At 42.3% G+C, this 19,729-nt stretch overlaps 1 long non-coding RNA gene across 1 annotated transcript; it reads right to left on the bottom strand.

The window, feature by feature from the left end:
• Positions 1-4,586: 4,586 nt before the first annotated feature.
• On the bottom strand, positions 4,587-19,624 carry LOC140682257 (uncharacterized). Its single transcript, XR_012053748.1, has 4 exons — positions 15,653-19,624; positions 12,968-13,223; positions 12,134-12,209; positions 4,587-4,949 (listed from the first exon to the last, which is right to left on the bottom strand). It is a non-coding gene; the product is annotated as an uncharacterized lncRNA (long non-coding RNA).
• Positions 19,625-19,729: the final 105 nt, after the last annotated feature.

Below are 19,729 nucleotides of genomic sequence, written 5' to 3'. Positions count from 1 at the left end.
ACTTGGATCTCCAGCACAGCCCATTTTCTGTGTTATTGCAGCAACTGGCTCATATATGAAAAGCCTCTTGGGGATACTGGAGATGCAGTGACAGCCAATGCCCCCAGAAGCAGGCAGGCATCACAGTCCTAAAATAAATGACTAATATGAAAACATCTTAGGATGTCAAGAGTGAGAATCCCAGACTGCTGATGGTGCACAGAAGAAAAGAGGTGTACAGAAACAGAGAAGAAGAAATACCAGAGCACTGGCCAACATGGAATCAGGGCTTACTGGCAAAACAAGACAAAACAAAACAAAACAAATAAAAACAAACTGTTCAGCAAGGTAAATAGAGAACAGGAAATTTCTCCCCTCCTAAATACAGCAGTATAGGAGAGAGCTCTGTGCCACACACCCGTCTTATTTTCACTGGGGATTCACAGAGAGTCACAAACAGGCTGCCCTGTCATATATGATCTTTAATAATCTCACTCACATAAACATGTGCACTAAAGCAGAGGAATGGTTGTAGCTTGTTCCCTGATAAAACATGGAGGTTTACGGCCCACAGTTTGCAGTCAATTTCCAGACTCTGCAAAGGTGAAGTGAGACCTGAATATTTTTCCTCATTCCTAAATTATTACTGGCTCAAATGTCCTGAATACAGATTAGAAGAATTACTTGATTGTATTAACACAGGGAAAGAGTTGAATAAAAACCCATGATCATATTTCAGTGAAATAGTCTCCATTAGAGAGCAAAATCTCTCTCCATCTCCCTCTCTCTCATATATTTATATGCAGCATGCAATGCCTTTTTAACCCATTTTTTGGGGTACTTGGATAAAAGTGAATATTGTCTACTCAGTCTGAAAGATGATAAAGTCACCTAGGACTCTTCTCCTAGGACAGAAATAAAGCAACCCTCCTGCCAGTCTCAGACACATGCCTGCATTTAATGTTTGCTCTGTTCCGTTTGAAATGTTAATCATCCCTTATGTAAATTCTGGCACACTGAAACTCAGTTCATATTAACTTCAGGTTACCTGATTTAGATATGGTAAAGGACAACCATTTATCGTCTGCTTTCTAAAGATCAAAGAAGCCTGTCCCTAAAATATGCCCCCTAACATGCAAATGAATCTTAATGGCTCTAATTAGATTATAACTTGAGGGTGCTTTCTGCTGTTGAAATGAAGTGTTATTGTATCACAGGCTTAATACACTCCAAGGATCTGATCTGCTCAGCAAGTCACAGCCACACTTCTTACCCGGGCCTATGATGTACCTCCCCTTGCTGGTTTTGTTATAAAAAAATTAAAATCTGCTTTTCTGACACCTCCTCCTCAGCCCTGACACTGATGGCAGTGTGGAAATGTTTGGGGAATTGAGACTCCCCCACCAGGGGTTTCTGTGGCTCCTTGGTGCAACGTGTTCTGCAGCACAACGAGGTTTGGAGGCTCCATGTACCTGCTGATGAGTAAGAAACTAATTCACACTTCAAGCTTATTCTCCACTGCTTTTACAGGGAGATAATTATGTCATGGTGGTGATCTGCCTTTAAAATCCCAGCAGTGGGAAACTTCCTCTGAGAGGTAGCAAAGGGAGGTCACCACTACATCATCACTCCAAGTGACTCCACCTGCTATGCTGCACAGGAAAACAAGAATTTGCTGTCTCCATGAAGATTGAAAGTGGGAAAGCAAAAATACAGGACAGTCATCACATAGGAAAACACTTTGACTGGGAAAGAAAAGCCTTAGTCACCTGATGCAACTATATGTGTTTAAAAATAAAAGGTGTGGTTGGCGGCTGGACCAGCACTTACACAGGGAATGCTGCAAACTCAACCAGAAGCTACTTGGTAAGCAGGAGGTGAGAACAGCAAATGTGAAGAGATGGCTGAATGTTTGTTACAAAACCACCTCTTCCTCAGGCTCATGAATCATTTCTTAACTGATCATGATTTCTTTAAGTACACTTGTTGATATGCTACAGGCTATATCAGCGAAGCAACATTGCCAGGAAGCAAATATCATTATGAGTTATGTGCACAAGAAATGGAAAATCTGACCCATCTCTCTCTCTCTGCTGTTTTATTGTAGCAAAATATTATATTGGGAGGTTGCTGGGGTTCTTGTCTGTATGTTTCTGTATTTTGATGGTGGTTTTATAAATTGTGGTCTCTTAAATTATTCCTCTGTAAGCACTGGAGATTTTATTTGGGCCTCTTTAAGTTGATATGAAAATCAATATGAATGTTTTTCAGCTCATTTGAGAGAATTAATTTAATCCATTTGGATTTTCTGGAAATGCAGAGTTTATGCATAAGGCTACTTTTTATTTCTTTTTTGATACAAACACTGGATGGCACAAGAGCAGAGAAAGGTTTTTTTGTCTAACAAAGAGAGTCACCGAGCCACAGAATAGCCTGGTTGGAAGGGACCTTATAGATCATCCAGACCCAGTCCTCTGCAGGAATGGGCAGGAACATCTTCCACAAGAGCAGGTTCCTCAGAGGTCCATCCAGTGTGCTAATGAAAAATAATTGAGGGGAAAAATTAACAACCTTAAGATAAGTGAATGTTTGACCCTGGTCCAAAGATCCTTGGCAACAAATATTTTGGGCTGCACATGTAATGAAATAAACTGGGAATGCCTATTTTTCACCATGTTTAAAAATCAGTTGTTCATTAAAATCAAATAGGTGTTAATTCCAAGATCAGCTCTTATACTCAAAGTGGTTGTTTCGCCGTGTATTTTTCCAAATCCTTTGTTCAGCACAGATTTCTAGGAGGAGAAAAATGTGCCAAATGGATGTGAGGACTTTTGCTGGCAAGTTTCACACCCAAATCTGTGATGTGCAAATGCCAACATTCTTGAGCAATCACCTGAGCATTGGTGAAACACAGAGCTGGGGTGGAGGATTTGACCACTGGATTTTGTAATGGTTGAATGAGATGAAAACTGAAAACCTACGCCATGGAGTTAATCCAAAGGTGCAGGAGGGCAGGGAGAAGGGTCCTCAGATGGGGCTCAGCTGGACCCACTCAGTCTCTGGGGACAAGGACTGTGGCACTGCTGAGCTTCAAGAACACTGTTCTGAAGAAGGTAATGAAAGGGGACATCAGCAGAGTCCCTAAACAAAACAGAAGTTGCAAGTCTAGGAATTAGAGAGAAGCCAAAGGCTGTGGCCAAGGCTCCCTGGAGAAACTCTGAGCTTCCTTCACGAGGAGTTGGCAGAGAATTAGAGAAGCTGAAGTCTTTCAGCAAAGGTGACCTCATATTTGAGCTGGAATGGTCAGAAGAATCTGGTTCATACCAGACCTAACAAAGAGGAGCTTCCCAAAAGGAAACATTTTCCATGTGAGTCATGCTTTTGCAAAAGCTGGGAACCTCTCAGTGTCAACAGTGTGCAAGGAATGGGAAAGCAGATGGATGAGGCCATGCCTCAGCCCTACATTCAGATATGTAAATTTAAAGAGAAACACCCCCAAAAATGTCATAAGCTCATGGTAATAAGGACATGGATTTACATGTATAAATTCTAGGTTGTTCTTCTACAAATCTCTCACTGAAGGAACCCTGCATGCTTCTCACCCTTAAATTACACTGAAAATACAGTCAAGTCATGCCAGATGTGGTGAGTATTATGGGATCTACAGGTCTAATCCACCTCCTTGCAGCACGAGTGGCACTGCACTTCCCCTGTGCACTGCAAGCTGGTGTAGGTGAGAGTGCAAACATTTTAACTTCTGGTCCTCCTAAAATCAGTCACACTCATGTCCTGATGAAAAACCATGGTGGAAGAGGAGAGCTAAGCTTAATAATATATAACAAAAGTGGGATATAATGAGGGTTTTTTGGTTGTTTTTTTTTTTTTTTATATTTTTTGTTTTGCTTTTCTACTGAAAGACATCTACTACATAATTTTGTAATGAATAACCTCCCATGACTCTACTTAACCAGCACAGTTTGCTCTAAAAAGATACACGTGTTTCTAACACTACGTTAAAGCAATATTGGATCAGATGTAGCTGAAACTGGAAAAAGTAATTTCTTTCTGGTATGTCAGAACAAACACAGAACACTGGGGTTTTTATTCTGAGGTTAAGTTGATTTTTGGTTCTAGTGGGGTAAATATTACTGAATTTATTTTTGTTCTAGCAACATGCATGGTCTCTAACGATACTGGACACTTGGTGATGCTGACAAGGTTAGAATTTGGTACATTTATGTAGCTGGTGATGTGTGATAAAAATGAAGCATTTGAGGTTTGTTTTCTAGATGTTCCATAAGTCATTTCCAACTGCATTTGTTTGAGCCAAACAGAAAAGCTTGTTTTTCAACAGGAGTGAATTTATTAGCCACATTTTTTTCTCATTTATGTCTTGAAACATGAATGTTTGTAGTCCACAGGAGCCTGAGGCTTTACTTGTGAATAAATTATTTGTAATATCCTGATTTATTGTGGTGTTTTGGGGCCACTTCTTTCTGCCTGAGTGGCACCAGTGAGGGTCAATAGCATCTGCCCAAGGTAGTTTCACTTCTGGTCACTTGGCCCTATAAAATATAGCATGCAGCTCTGGAAATATCAGACAGACCTTTAATTTTAATTCTGAAGGCAGACCTTTAATTTTATGCTTGCATCAAGCAGGAAACATTAGACATAATGCATGAATATCAAAATGCTATGCTTTTTTCCACAGAAAGCTGATCTAAATGAGTTTAAGGTCTCTGAAGCTGTCCTGTGTTAGTCATCCAGAGACAGTGGTTTAAAATTCACTACATTATCCTGAGTTAGAAGATATTTGGACATGTAAGTGATTTGGCATAGCTTTAGAAAATTGACCTAAAATTTCAGGTGAAAAATCCCTGATTTGGTCTCCACTTTGTCAAATTTGGTCACCAACAGGTGATTCTGGAGTTAGCATCTTTCTCAGTGGATCACAGACTGGAGACCTGGAACTGAAAAGCAAAAAGAAACAAAATATGTTCCAATTGGCACTAAAGGCTCAGTTTCCCCTGTAATTTGGGGGACTGTGGTTAGTCTGCTTTAGCTTTGATCTGCTGTGTAATTGTTCTCCATCACACGTGTGCTCCTGGGATCTGCTGCTTCCTGGCAAGCTTGAAAATCAGGCAATTTATTTTGGTAACTAGGTATGGACGTAGGAGCCCAGCTTCAGATATCTATTTTCCTTGCTGATGAATCACTGCTGGGCAGCATCCTGCCAGCAGCACAAACACCCTACTGCAAATAAAGAGCTTTTGGCCAAATCAGGGCTTCACGAATATCATGTATTGCAATATTGATCTCAATTTCTTTATGGATGAGATTCTTTCAGCATTATTGCCTGCTTTGTATATTTAGGGAAGGAAATAACTACAACATTTCCATTTCAGAAAAAAACAGCTTTGTGGCCTACTCACTGCTGAAATCCATTAAGAGACTCTGCAGGGTGGGAAGAGAGATAGTTTTTTTTGTCTTTAGCTTGTATTTTATAGCTGTGTGACTGAGTCTGAGTCTCTTTGTGTGGTCAAGGCCATCCACCTGGCTGCTGCATTTTGTCCTACATTTGTTTATATCTGCATCCCTTGTGGTAATCATAAAGCACTTACTTTCAAAAGCACAGAGATGGTAAAAATGTGCTGAACACTTTGTCAGTGAGAGGGAGGTCATTGCCAACCTGGCAGAGTTGGCTCATTCCCCCAGCTTCGTGCCAGCTTTTTCAGCCCTGCATCCCTAGCTGGATCCAGTCAGCCCATGGTGCTGAAGCTGCTCTTGTTGTAAGGTCAGCAAAGGCCTCGGGTTTTGTTTGCTGGGCTTTTTTCCCGTGATTTCAGCTCTTTCTTGTTGAGTTATTGCATAACTGCAGCTCTTGACAAAACACGTGTCCCTGTGCCTGCCCTGCCTGGGAAGTGCTCAGCTCAAAAAGAAAGTTGCCAAGTCGCAGTAACAGCATTCTGGTACTCTGGGCAAAAATTTGTTCAATAATTTTGGGTTCCACCACACCACTAAATGCATTGAGAGGTGGTTTGGTTTTTTTGTTGTTGTTGTTGTTTTCTTTTATTTAACAACAGAAACAGACCATACACAGCAAGCTGTTCAAAAGTTTGTGTCATTAGTAAGAGTCTAATTTCCACTGGGACATAATGCTGGGTTGGGTTGGTTTGTGTGTTTGCAGTGCTTGAAATACGTGACAGGCCTCTGGTTTTCCTCTTCATTTGCTGTTAACTTCTTAAACACAGTTGTTAAATGTTACAAAGACACCCTGTTCTCTTCAGCTGCTGAGGCACATAGTGAATAGATCGTTTTGGTGAGCAAATGATGCATTACTTTCATTTGAGAAAGTCTTGACAGGTCTTGACACATAGAGAATCTGTTGTAAATAAACAAAATACTTTTTTTTAAGTAATTCTTATGATTCTTCTTATAAGCTATACATCTCAAGGACTGACACGCTTCTCATTTCCTCTTCAGATTTTCTAGTTTTGTGTTTCCTTCTAAGCAAAGCAAGGTTGTCTTGTTCGACCTAGACTTGTTAGACCTACATGTAGTACATATTTCGTTCAGCTTTTTGTTCCCTGTCAGATTCACCAGTCAGGTATTATGCTGGTAGCCTGGTCCTCACAAGGCTGATTCTTTCTGAAGAAATGTTTAAGGGATGCGACTGTAAACACCAGGGCTGGAGTCAGCACTGATGCTTTTGCAGGAAAGCATTTGCCAGAGGTTTCTCGTGTCACTTTTTTGGGGTTTTGGCTTTGGGTAACAAATAACCTGACAAATGTATGAAGGCTGAAACATACCTGTGTTTTGGGATGTCTGTGGAAGGAGCTGGGTTTTTACTTAAGCAGTACTGATCCAATATTTCCTGGCTTGGAAAGACTATAGTGTCTTCATAGTGAAAAGCAATGAAAAGCTGTGACACCAAAGGAAGTGCTGAATTATCTCAATTATATTTTATTCCTTTTTTTCTAATCCTGCGTATACCTGTGAAATCTATTTATTTATAGATTCCCCTCTATCACCAGCATAACCAAGCTCTCCTCTACATCAAACTCTTTCATTTCTGGCAATCACATTAAAAGGGGCTGATAATTTCTCATATTTTTCTTGAAATATTTCCTTTCCCGTCTCTAGTTTCCCTAGGAACTGGCTGTAACAACTTATATCTGCAGGATAGCAATATAGCACATGTCCAAAACCCAATCAGGTCTCTTTCAGATCTGCAACTGAAAGGTTGGTTTGGGATTTGTTTGTTTTGAGGGTTTCCCTTTATTTTTCTTTTGTCATTGTTGGTTGGTTCGTAGGTTGCTGTTTTGTTGTTTTTTTGGTTTTTTTTTTCCCAGTGACAACTGCTCCAAACCCAATTTTATCTTTCTTTCACTTATATTTTTTCCTCAGTACTGTGGTTTTAGCAGTTCCCTAGGAACTGCCAATCAGCATCTAGCATAGCTTTACTGGGTGAACATTAGTTTATATTTACTGTGTGAATACAGTCTTTTCAGACATATGACTGACACATTTGCACCCTTCTGGAGCAACTGTCCCTTGAACAACCATTCCAGAAACAATTTGAATTTTCAGCCATTTAGACTTTACTTTTACTTTACTTTAATATGATGTCTATCCTATTATGTCATCTCCTGTGGGAACATGGAAGCATCTCCTGATTTCAGTCCCCTTTGGGTGGTTTCTAGGATTTTTAGTTATTTTTTAAGCTATTTTTTAGCATGTCTGTGCAATGTGGTTACACAAAGTTGCCCTCCCTCCCTCCCTCTTGCTCTCTCGCTCTTTCTTTCTTTCTGTTTTTCTATCTTTCTTCTTTCTTCTTGTGCTGGATGCAGCCTATAACCCCAGCCTCTTCTACAGTTCATTATTCCTCTCTTTCATAAAGGTATTCTGCTGTGAGCGTTTCTGTTGCACTACAATTATTATTACAGTGGAAATCTGACATTCTCATCTCTTTCACTTTTATTTTTTTACCTCATTGCATTACTGGAAATGTTGTCTCTTCTGCTGGTGGTATAAACAGCGCTGCTGGTTTACATGATCTTTTCACTGGTGGACAACAACATGGAAGAAATTGTTCCCTGGGATAGCTGGACTGGTAAAGCATTTTCTTTCACAATCACATAAACTGAGCCACTCTTGTTAAAAAAAAAAAACACCCTTTCTCCTGCTCGTTTTTCTGTTGCAACAGGCAATCTTTGTAAGTGGTGCTAGACACAAACTCTGCCTATCATCAAGAAGAAATCAAGCACATCCTTTTCTTTGCAAACCCATTCCTTTCCTCACATTAATAAATAAAAGGACACACAGATGGTAACAATTGCATTGTCCCATCTCCTACCACACACATTAGGGCATCTATCTGGTAAGTTTTAGGGCTCCTTTGCAGGCAGGTGAACACACCCAGGAGGGTTTGCACAACTCCTCTAGCAGGGTGGCCATGTGGCAGGGAGCTCCTCTGCTGCAGCTCCTGGTGAAGCACCAGCAGCCCTTGGGCCTCTGGCATGCTGCTGCTCACTCCTGCTTTTCATTGAGCAGCGTTGCTTCATTTGTCAGAGCTTTTGCAATCCCCTCTGCAAGTTGTCTTTGTTATTTAAAAGCCCTTCCCCCTGCCCTTGCTGAGGAATTCTGGTTTTCTTTCACTGTCATTTCCAAAGATTCAGGATTACTTAATTTCTTTCTGTTTCAGAGTGCTGCTGGACCTTTATTTTTTTTGTTCAAGCTTTTCCCAGCAGCCTGATCTCACAGAGATTTTCTTATTCTCTTCTTACTATGGCAATAGCAACCCCCCCTTTTTTTTTTTTTTTTTTGGTTTTTTTGGGTTTTTTGTTCGTTTCATGATGTTTTAGGAATAATAGCAAAGCTTGGAGAAGTTAACCTCTTCAACTTGCAATTCCGACACGTGCCTCCTTGACCTCTCTAAAACCTGAAAAATTAAAAAACTCACATGTTCAATGTTCTCAGTAGCTTGGTTGATGGAATTAACATGAGCATGCTGAAGTGTCATGAAGAAAGCAAAATAAACAGGGCTTATCAGGAGAAATAAAGCAGGTGATCTAGCAAGGAGCAGAGATTTCAGTGCAGAAAATGAAATCATCAGCTCTGGGAAGCAAAAATGGAAAGGCATGAGCCAGTTGTAAAGGAAGGCTGAGTACAAGAGAGAGAAGAATGGTGTCACATGGACATTAAACATAGAAAATGAGTGGGCAGGGAGAAAAAAAAAAAAAAAGTGATAGTCAGAACAGACTGGAGGGAGGGAAGCCTCGTTATTCACAGCACGAATCTGGGTCCTCTGGGGACCAGCTGGAGGAGCAGAAATTATCACAAGAGAGGACAGGTGCACAGGCAGCCTTGGAGAGAAGATGCAGCCTTTGGGGGAAGCCAGGCACAGGGGACAGCTCATTTTTACCTGTTCCTGTCCTCCGGAGAAGGAGCAGAAGTGTAAATGGAGGAAGAGAGAGGCTGAGTTAAAATGGGAACACCAGGAAAGGCAAAGATAACAAGGAGGAAGTAGGGTTCAAGGCAGAATGGCCCGTTTCAGAGGAAGATAAAAAGGAAGTTAGGAAAGGAAGGCAAAATGAGAAAGTAAAAGCTGGTGAGAGCAGCAGAGCGAGGCAGAAAGGAAACAGAATCAGATCATTCAATTGTTTAGATTAGGAAAAACAAGATATTCTACATATGCAGAAATCTGTATAAAAAAAATTGAGGTGAAAATTCCACAATACAGAAAATATAACTACAAAAAAAACCTAAAAGCATAAGGATAAAAGGAAACTACTACAAATCAAGCTGGCTTAACCTTTGCTACAAGCTGGGACAAATGGAAATGGCTGGGGAAAAAAGGAGATGCATTAACAGCAATATTAAACCAGGGAGTTACAGGCTGTGTGTGATGTGTGAACCACTAAGTGTTCAGTGAAAGATAACCTTGTTTTCAGCTAATACAATCCTGCCACACAGGGCTCCTGCCTCCCCTGGAGAAGAGAAATCCACAAAAATAAAAATGAAGGTTGGAAACCATTTGAATGGCAATAGGAGATGAGAAAAAAAATAAAGTATGACAGAACTACAAGCATAAAACCAAGCACAGATGAGGAACTGAGATGATAGCAAGACAAATGTCAGTGGGTTTATGGCTATAGCAAAGTGACCCATTGCCTCAGAGGCTGGAACACTCCCCAGTTCAGCAACTGCTGTCACTGATACTTGGTGGCAGAAACTGGCTCAGTGGAACATTTTTAGCTTCTCCTTCACAAATTCCTTCCTCTCTTGTACCTTGTAACATATATATATATATATATACATATATATATATATACACACACATATATACATATTTATACATATATTTATTTTTTAAAATTTTTATATATTTATTTACATATATATATGTGTGCCCCTTTTTTTATATGAGAGATGCCTTTTTTATCACTAATCTGGCGTTTTCTTTGATGCAACTTAACATGCAGCAGAGTACAAACAAAAGCTGACATGGAGGAAAAAAAAAGACCAGAAGGAGTGGTAAGGAGAGAACACTGTGGAGGAGAAACTAAAAAAAAAAAAAAAAAAAAAAAATTTCAAAGCTTATTAAATTCTCCTGAAATGGAGGATATGGTTGAAGTAGATTCAATAAAATAACACAATTTTTCTTTAAAAAGGAGACAGGGCTGATGAAAAGAAAGATGAATTAAGGTAATTTTGAGTACTGCAGGACCAGAAGCACCAGATTGCAAATGAGTAATCCTGTGCTGTAGAGATTTGAGAAAATATTGTGCTCTAGGAAAGACCAAAATATTTGAGACATGGCCACTGTATAACTGAAAGCAAGAGGAAATCTTTCCAGATATTTATAATGCTTGGAAGCCCTGTTGATCATGTAATTTTCAAAATCAAATCTGAGTCAGAATAGGGACCAAGAGACCCTCAGAAAAGGGTTGCTAGAAGCACACAGCTTTAGCTTGCTAAAGACTGAGAATTGGATGCAGAACAGAGCTAGATCTGATTACAAGTTTTGAAAATGAAAACAGCTGATGCTACAGAACCTCATCACAAAATGAAGAAGCAGAACAGGTCTGAATAGTCACAGGCAAAGTCTAAAAACTGCAATCAACCAGCGTGAAGTTTCATGAAGCAATGAAAGAAACTGATAGAAGAAAACGCACAGTCAAATTCACAAGAATAAAAACATCTTGTAAAGGCTTCCCATGAGTGACTACAGTTGTCTTTAAAATAAATACTCTATATGGGAGGTTCTTTGTGGGAACTGTCCAAATGGCAGCTCTGTTTCAGGTGGGATTTGTCTCCTCTGACTGCAGCAGTTTGAGGTCAAGGTCTCTCCTCCTGCCTGGGAAGGAATCCCAGCACTGTTAACAGAGTCCCTGCAGCCAGAACAGCTCAAGGTGTGACTCAAGTGAGCAGACACAGGTCCCTGCATCAGAATAAGAACTGCTCTGTGGTAAGCACATTTCTTTCTTTTTTAGGATTTTTTTTATAGAGGTGCACAGAGAGAAATGAAAGAGAAAACAATTTCTATTTCTGCTCCTTGTTTTTCCCATGTGGAATGTGTTTGGAGAATTGTTTACCTGGGGTGAGTGCTTGATTGGATTCTGGTGAGGATTGTTTGAGCCTGATGGCCAATCCAACCCACCTGGGGCTGGACTGTCAGAGAGGGTCATGAGTTGTGTTAATTAGAGTTAGAGAAAGTAGTATGTAGTTTTAGTATCCTCCTTTTATATAGTATATTAATGTATTTTAGCATGGTTATAATAAAAAAAAATAATTCAGCCTTCTGAATTGAGTCAAACATTGCCATTTCTTCCCATTAAATGCACCTACATTTACAATACTGCTCCACAGTTTATATTAACTACATTGACTAGCCCACTGCTGTTGTAAGTGAGGCCTTGGAAGACACCTTCCTTTTGTCAGGAAAATCCAGTCCCAGTACCTGAAATTCAATGAGTTTGAGCTGGACGCCGTTTTGCAAGCCAAGTCTCAGTAACATTTTTTTTTTTTTGGTTAAATAACTATTAGGCATGAGGTAAAACTCATGTCATGCAGTGAACAAAATATTCTTACTGTGAGTAAAATGTAAATCAGATGTAAAGGAAACAAATGTGAAAACAAAACTCGGTCTTACCTCCCATTGGGAGAGCTGAAACTATGGAAGAACAGCAGCTCATGAAGATAAAATGAAAGCGATGTGCACAGAAAAGCTGAAATACACAAAAATACAACAAAATAAGAAAAGAATTTCTAGTAAATAGACCAGGCCAGAAAGAACCTGCTAAGTTGATAAAAGGGGAGTGCTGTTAACAGCAAAACAAGCCTCAAAACAGATACCAGCCCATATCTGAATATAGTCAAGGGAATTTTAGATCAACGAGTTAAGATATAGCTTGGATTTGCTTATGATGCTGGGAAAATTACAGGCTAAAAATAGATTACTTTTCTTGTTGTTCTGCTGTAACACTATTAAAGAACATCACTGGTAATCTTATGTCTAGTCCATAAAGACTGACACACGTACTACACCAACTGTGGTAATTACAGAAAATGGCCCGTGATTTGATTAAGATGTTAAATGGCTTACAAAAATAGTATCACTTAAAGCACTTCATGGCCAAGGTATCCACAACATAATGATATTATGGAAAATGTCATCCAGATTGCAACAAGGGTGCCTAGTAAAATCTCAAGGGTGAAACACAGTATTATTTCACCCGACTTTGAAAAAAGACTGTAGGTTGCTGAAAGTTTAATGGGAATTGCTTAAAATTAGTAATATAGTTGGTATTAAATACAAACATACTGCAAATTCTTACTAGCCCCATTGGAAAAAAAAAAAACAAAAAACAAATGGGGCGGGGGGGGAAAGAGGGGAATGAATGCATGTGAGGAAAGGTATGAAAAAAACCACATAAAAGCCCACATAAATAAAGCCCTCTCAGCCACAGGGCCCTGCATATCTCACATAATGCAAACCACAGGTGAAGCCCTTCCAGATATTCCACATGGAGCTCATTCCTATTTGTTCAAGCAATTACTGAACAAACAAAGGCAATTCTCGGGAGGAACTCAGGTCATCTTCTGACTCTTCCAGAACAGAGAAAGCTTCTTTGTCTCCTCTAGTTTGAAACAGAGCAGGGTTTTGTGCAACTGGACAGCAGCAGTGAAGATAACTGTGTGAAGAAAAGCAGACGCTGAAGTCTACCAGATCCTGAAGAGATCTGTGAAACAGAGAAGCCAGCTGAGAGACAGGGGATTTATTTTTGTTGTACTGTATATGATTTCCTTCTAGATGACTCAAATGAGAGGTTTATTTGAAAGATGAAATACCCTGGCTTAAGTCAAATGTAGCCAGCAACTGCCAGTGAGAGAAAAAGTAGGCTGTTGAGATCACCGTGTTTCCCTCACAAAAGCTTTCCTTCTCAATACTATTTTAAACTAATCCTGGCAATAAACATGATTTTAAAATGTCATTTTTAACACAGTGTGAAAGCCACAGGCAACCATTGTTGTAATGAGGCTTGGGGGCTTCCTAAGCAAGAAGGTGTGAAAAGGAAGAAAAGAAGGTTCCAGAACAAGTAGCTGCTCATATTGAAAAGTAGCATCTTCAACCTTTTTTGAGACATTGAATATCATAGGATCAGTAGAAGAAACCTGAAGGTCCCAGATATAGCATCCATCATTTCAGGCTGGAAGACTCATCATGTAACCTCATCATGGTACATACATGGCATGGAGCATACAGTGAATGAGTTTCTGAAAAGAGGCTTGCACAGCAAAAACGTGTTCTCTGTTCAAAATTGCACTGAATGGGCAAGATGATTCTGGCAAGATGATGCTGGTTCAGAGAACAAGAAGCCCTTTTGCTTTTCTGGTGTTGTCTGCCAGGGAAAGGCAAATCTCACGCTTTGGCTTTGGAGTTTGTTTTGTGTTAGTCTGACTGGATGTTTCAAAGAAAACGGCCTCGTATTAGGATTCCCTGCCATGCAGGAAACAGAGCACAGCTAGACCTGGAAATCATTAATTGCAGAAAAAAAAAATAGTTTTGAAATGAGAACAGCCGCTTTTCTGTCAAGCACAGATTGCAAAACTTACTAAGCTGTAAGACACGGCTCTGTTTCTACTGCCTGAGCGTGCACAGGCTTTGGTTGTGTATCTCACAGTGTGTGAGGATATCTGGTGCTGATGGCAGGCAGGCCAATGACCCAGTGCTTGTTCACACTGGTGCTTTGCATTAACCCAGAAGAGCACTCCTGTGCCACTGGTACCAATGACCCCCAGAAAAACTTCCAGCCTCCAGAGCTTCCAGATGGGAGCCCTGGACAGTCATCAGGCTCTGTATTTGGAGCAAAGCAGAGGCTCCATTCTACCAACAGAGCTGTCTGCAGAGGCTGTGTTCAACAGCTTTTTTCCTCTTTCTTATTTCCTCTGACCCAGGCTAATTGCTTCTTTCATCTGCATGGAGATATCCTGACTCCAGAGAATGTCAATTAGCAGATTTGTTGATTTTCCCCCCCTCCTCATCATTGAGGACTGTAGCCTAAAGAAATGGTTCTTCTCTTCTCACCCCATGTGCTGGATCTAGTTATCAAGTGACCTTAGGATGTGTTAGATCAGCTTATTGATCTGATAGGAAACTCATTATTTGTGAGGATTTGTGATTTATGTTCTAACAGATCAGCAAACCCATGCAATTCACCATGGACTGCAAGGGGGTACAAAAGCAAGAAAAACTAATGTTTAGGGATGAGGTAAAAAGGAACCCACCCTTCAGAAGTAGCTCCCTGGTGAGAATGTGTAATATAAAACTGCACCTCCAGCAATGGTCTTTCCTCACATTTCAAGGGTTGTATTTTGTCACTAGTTAAACAACGTAAAAGATGTAAAGTCACAGACTCCATGAAATAACCTCATCCAATTTGATTCACGTTGACAGAACACACAGAATCAATCAGTCCTGTGGAGAGGTTTTAGGTGAAGTGCCTGCACCTGGGATGGGGCAGCCCTGGCTGTAGGGACAGGCTGGGGTCTGGAACTGATGCCTAGAGAGGCTGACCTGGAACAAAGGCTGGACAGAGCTAAAGAATAAAGGAGGGATTTATTAGAATGCCTCGATGGATGCAATTTAGCAGCACAAGAGCCCAGCCAGGGCTGCACCCAAGATGAACCAAAATGGTCCCAAAATGCACGAGCGCTCACAGGGGCTCTCACTTTTATATGTTCTGCTCCATTTGCATATTGGGGTTAACTGTCCAATTATAGCTTTAGGTTATGAAGTCCCATCCTTCTTCTTTTTCTCTCTTCAATTCACTGTTGTTTATGTTTTTTTGGGCCTGAAGCTTGTAACAATTGTCCTTGCTCCTCAAGCTGGAAAATAATTGTTTTTTTCTAACTAAGCTGTGAAGAGAGCTTATTGACATTACATATGAAGCTCAGAGCACCAAAGCAGCACAAAAAAAAAAAAAAAAAAAGCTAAAACTTAAGGCATTGTTTCCCCACTTTAGAGGCTTGACAAGATGTTTACCTTTTTGATTCTCTATTCTAAACAGCTACTAATAACAGGCATTTAATAACAGATAAGTATCTAACAATAGTAAATAACTAATAAGAGCAAACATCTAACAATAGATAAATATCTAATAGTAAATACCTGATAGATAACTGGAGAGCAGTGCCATGGAAAGGGACCTGGGGGTGCTGTTGGAGGACAAGTTGGACAGGAGGCAGCAGTGCCCTGGCAGCCAGGAGGGACATCCCAGTCCTGGGGGCACCAGGCACAGCATCACCAGGCAAGAGAGGGGATTGTCCTGCTCTGCTCAGGGCTGGAGCAGCCTCACCTCTAATGCTGGGGGCAGTTCTGGCTGTCACAATGTAAAAAAGACATTGAGCTGTTAGAGAGTGTCCCAAGGAGGGCACGAGGAAGGTGAAGGGCATGGAGGGGAAGCCTTGTGAGGAGCAGCTGAGAGCACTGGGTCTGTTCAGCCTGGAGAAAAGGAGACTGAGGGGAGACCTCACTGCAGTCATGAGGGGGAGAGGAGGGACAGGCACTGATCTCTTCACTCCCATGAGCAGTGGCAGGACCCAAGGGAATGGCCTGCAGTTGCATCAGGGCAGGGTTAGGTTGGATAACAGGAAAAGGTGTTCCACCCAGAGGGTGGCTGGGCACTGGAACAGGCTGCTCAGGGAAGTGGTCATGGCACCAAGCCTGGCAGAGCTTAAGAAAGGTTTGGAAAACTCCCTCAGGCACATGGTGTGACCCTGTACAGGGCCGGGAGTTGGACTGTGATGAGCCTTGTGGGTCTCTCCCAGCTCAAGATGTTCTGTGATTCTCTGACTGCAGTCCACTCCCTGCTTCAGAGGCTTTGTCAGATGCTTTTTTAGAGTAAAAAAAAAGCCCTTTTTTACTGGCTCATCATCTTTATTGTCACCTCATACCTGTTGGGAGAGGTGTGGATGGAATTCTCTGAGTCTTATTCAATGACTGTTCTCTCAACGCTGTTTTTAATTAATCTCATTTAAAGGGACTCATTGTTTTGTGGGCAGGGTTCCTTTGCCCCAGGAATTTTAAGTATTTTGATTATGAATACATTATTGGGCCAAAATTATTTTTCTTAAAACATCAATAGTCTTACTTCTCCGTTGGTACTCCCTGGCCCTGAGGGAGTTGCTAGGAAAGGTTCTGTCATGTGGAGGTGAAAGAGGAAGGGAAGAAGCTTGGGACAGTGTGGAGAAACTGAATTTTTCCCACAAAAAATCTCAGTGGAGCTGGGTTTTTACTTCATCCCAAGCTCCCAGTGGTGTGGGGGGGAATGTACTGATGGGAGGGCTCTGTCTCTGAGATTAACATCCTGCCCCACATCCTCTTCCCATCAGTGACAGGAGCAGCAGATAAAGAAGAGAGCAGAGAGCAGAGAACAGCTGTGCCAATGGTGGCCACCACTCCAACAGTCTCTCTTCAACTCTTCTGGGAAAAAAAAACAATTATTGGCCAGATGGGAGCACTGTGATGGGTTTCCCTGAGCTTTATAAATCACGCTGACCAGTTTCACATTTGGAATCATTAGTTCATTTTTATAGTAAAAGAGAATGATGTGAGAGGTAAGATATGTAGCGTCTTGAATTATGCATGCAGTTTTTATGGTGATATAAACTCCTTTCAAAGAAGAGTTTTACTCCCCTTAGTGATAAACCTTTTCTTTTTTTCTAAATGTTGTTCCTGAGTCCCTCTTTTTAAGAGCATTCATGCACTTATCTGACTGTAGAAAATATGTACAATTACTGAACCTTGCAAAAAAACTCCATGCGTGATTTGTTTTGATCAAACTTTTAGACCAACTTTTGAAGCAGAAGTTTTAACTGTGGAACCTACAGAAGCCTTCAGAAAGAAAAACTGCCAGCACCAGCCTGCACAAATGATGCAGATGTGGTTTCCTTCATACCCTTTTTTCCAAAACAGGGTAAAACTTCAGGCTCCCAGAAATCACTGGGAGTTCAGGGTGCATAGCACCTGGCAAGGTGAGCATCTGCAAATACTTTTTATTTGATGGCTGCTTAACATAAAACACTTGAGTCCCTGAACTGAATGTCCTTGAGTGAAGTAGAACCAAGGTCTTCCCTCACTCCCTGGCTGAGCTTCTTATTCATGAGCCCAGCAAGTCATGCCACCACCCTACAGTCCAATAATTATATTAGCAAAATCATGTGAGGGGGAGGAGGAGCACCTTCAGTATCCTCACAGAATAGTCTCAGCTTCAGAACAGCTTATGGCTTGGAGCAAAAAGCATTTTCCTGGGAATAGAGTGGCATGGTTTTGAACACCCTTCATCCTTGAGGCTGAACATGTTCCCCGTAGTGCTCGTGGTGATGTCTCTGCTGCCAGCCGGTTTGCTGTGAGTTATTCAGAAACAAAACTTCCAAGTCTTTCTTAGGTGTGGCCTGAACACGACCAATTTACCCAGCCTCCGTGGCATTTGGGGCAATAATGCCTTGCCTGAGAGTTCATCCAGGTTTGGGCACATTTTAAGTACCATGATCCTGGTTTTGCCAAGATGACAGCAATTCTAAGCACAAGCAAAGCAGCAAGAGGCTGCAAAAAACTTAGTTGCCTAAAGAAGCCATTTGGCAAAGCACATGCTGGGATTGGGCAGGATTTATGCACCTAAATTCTACCTAAACACCTAATTTATGGATCTAGGCCAATATAAGTCTAGCTGTGCTGCGTGCACTCCTCTGCTAGGGAAAAGAAATTGGTTCTGCATAGTGGAAGGTATCCACTGTTCTGGGGATTTAAGAGCACTTGCTTGGGGAAATATTAGGGCATGACCACTCCCACCTCAGGAGCCCAAAATGCACACGATTTCCCTCTTGCTGTTGCCAGGCAGCTTTCCACAGCCCCTCACAGGAAGAGCCATTACTCACTTTACTCATCATCTAAGGGCTCTTGCTCTTAGGAGAGAAGGGAAGTGTTTACAGAATGACTCGTGTTTTCCCCAGAGTAGTGTTCCTCTGGTAGTCCATCAATCTCAGGTGCTGTCAGTGCTGAGTGGAAATGAAAGGTATTGCTGGACAGGGAGGAATTCTTATTTTGCATCCAGTTATTTAAAGAGAACTCCAGATCTTCTCACATTCACTGCTCTTTGTGTCTGGAATATCTTGTGTGGGACAACAGGGACTTAAAAGTTTTGACCACGTGGCACAACGGGGACCAAACCACAAAACAGCTTGTCTGTCCAATTTTCTTTTTTCTGAGGTGTTCAGAATGGGAGAGGCGACAAAGCCGCCTGTGCAAAATACTGTCAGCTGTGAATTACAAATGCTTGGTGGACACAGGAGTGCTGCGAGACTTCCCAGCCTCAGTGCTTATTCAGAAAGCGGTTTTGCAAGGCAAGGTTCTCTCAGAAATACCATGGCCACGGCACAGTTTTAGTAATTCCCATTTTTCACCTATCAGTTCAATCGAAGGGGCTGTGCAGAAATGCACATGCGATGGGATTACTCACGTGAAATAAACTAGACACCCTGGCACAGAGTAATTTTTGGGGACTCTACCGGAATTACCGCCACCTCCCTGAAACACTGCAAACACACATCCAAAGCCACATCCCAACCCTCCTTTGGAAGAGGGGCACAAAACCCCAATTTGCACGAAGGGGAAAATACGCCATCTCTTTATACTTTACATTAAAAATTCCAAAACCGTCGGTGAAGCGGAGGGTGTGAGAAGCCGGGTGGTGGGGGGAGGAAATAGGACAAAACTTTGGATTTCCTTTGTCCTTACGGACGCCACCAGCGGCGGAGCCGAAGATTTGGGAGTTCGCAGCGCCGCCGGTGCGAACGAGCGGGGCCGGGGCGGAGGATCCCGGGACCGCGGCGGAGGATCCCGGGGCCGGGGCGGAGGATCCCGGGACCGCGGCGGAGAATCCCGGGGCCGGGGCGGAGGATCCCGGGGCCGGGGCGGAGGATCCCGGGACCGCGGCGAAGGATCCCGGGGCCGGGGCGGAGGATCCCGGGGCCGAGCTCCGTGCCGCTGCGCTCTGCCCGTCCCTCCCCGCCCCCGGCACGGCCGCGGCACACCGGATCCCGCCCCGGTCCCCGCATCCCCTCCCTCCATCGCATCCCCTCCCTCCACTGCCGCCGCTCCCGCCCCGCCCGCCGGCACCGGCACCGCCCCCGCCGGCCGGGCGCGCCCCCGCGGCCTGCGCGTCCCCGCGGCGGGGCGGGGCGGGCG

The sequence above is a fragment of the Taeniopygia guttata genome, chromosome 1A (genome assembly GCF_048771995.1).
Source record: "Taeniopygia guttata chromosome 1A, bTaeGut7.mat, whole genome shotgun sequence".
NCBI lineage: Eukaryota > Metazoa > Chordata > Aves > Passeriformes > Estrildidae > Taeniopygia > Taeniopygia guttata.
This window is presented reverse-complemented; position numbering and strand designations above follow the sequence as displayed.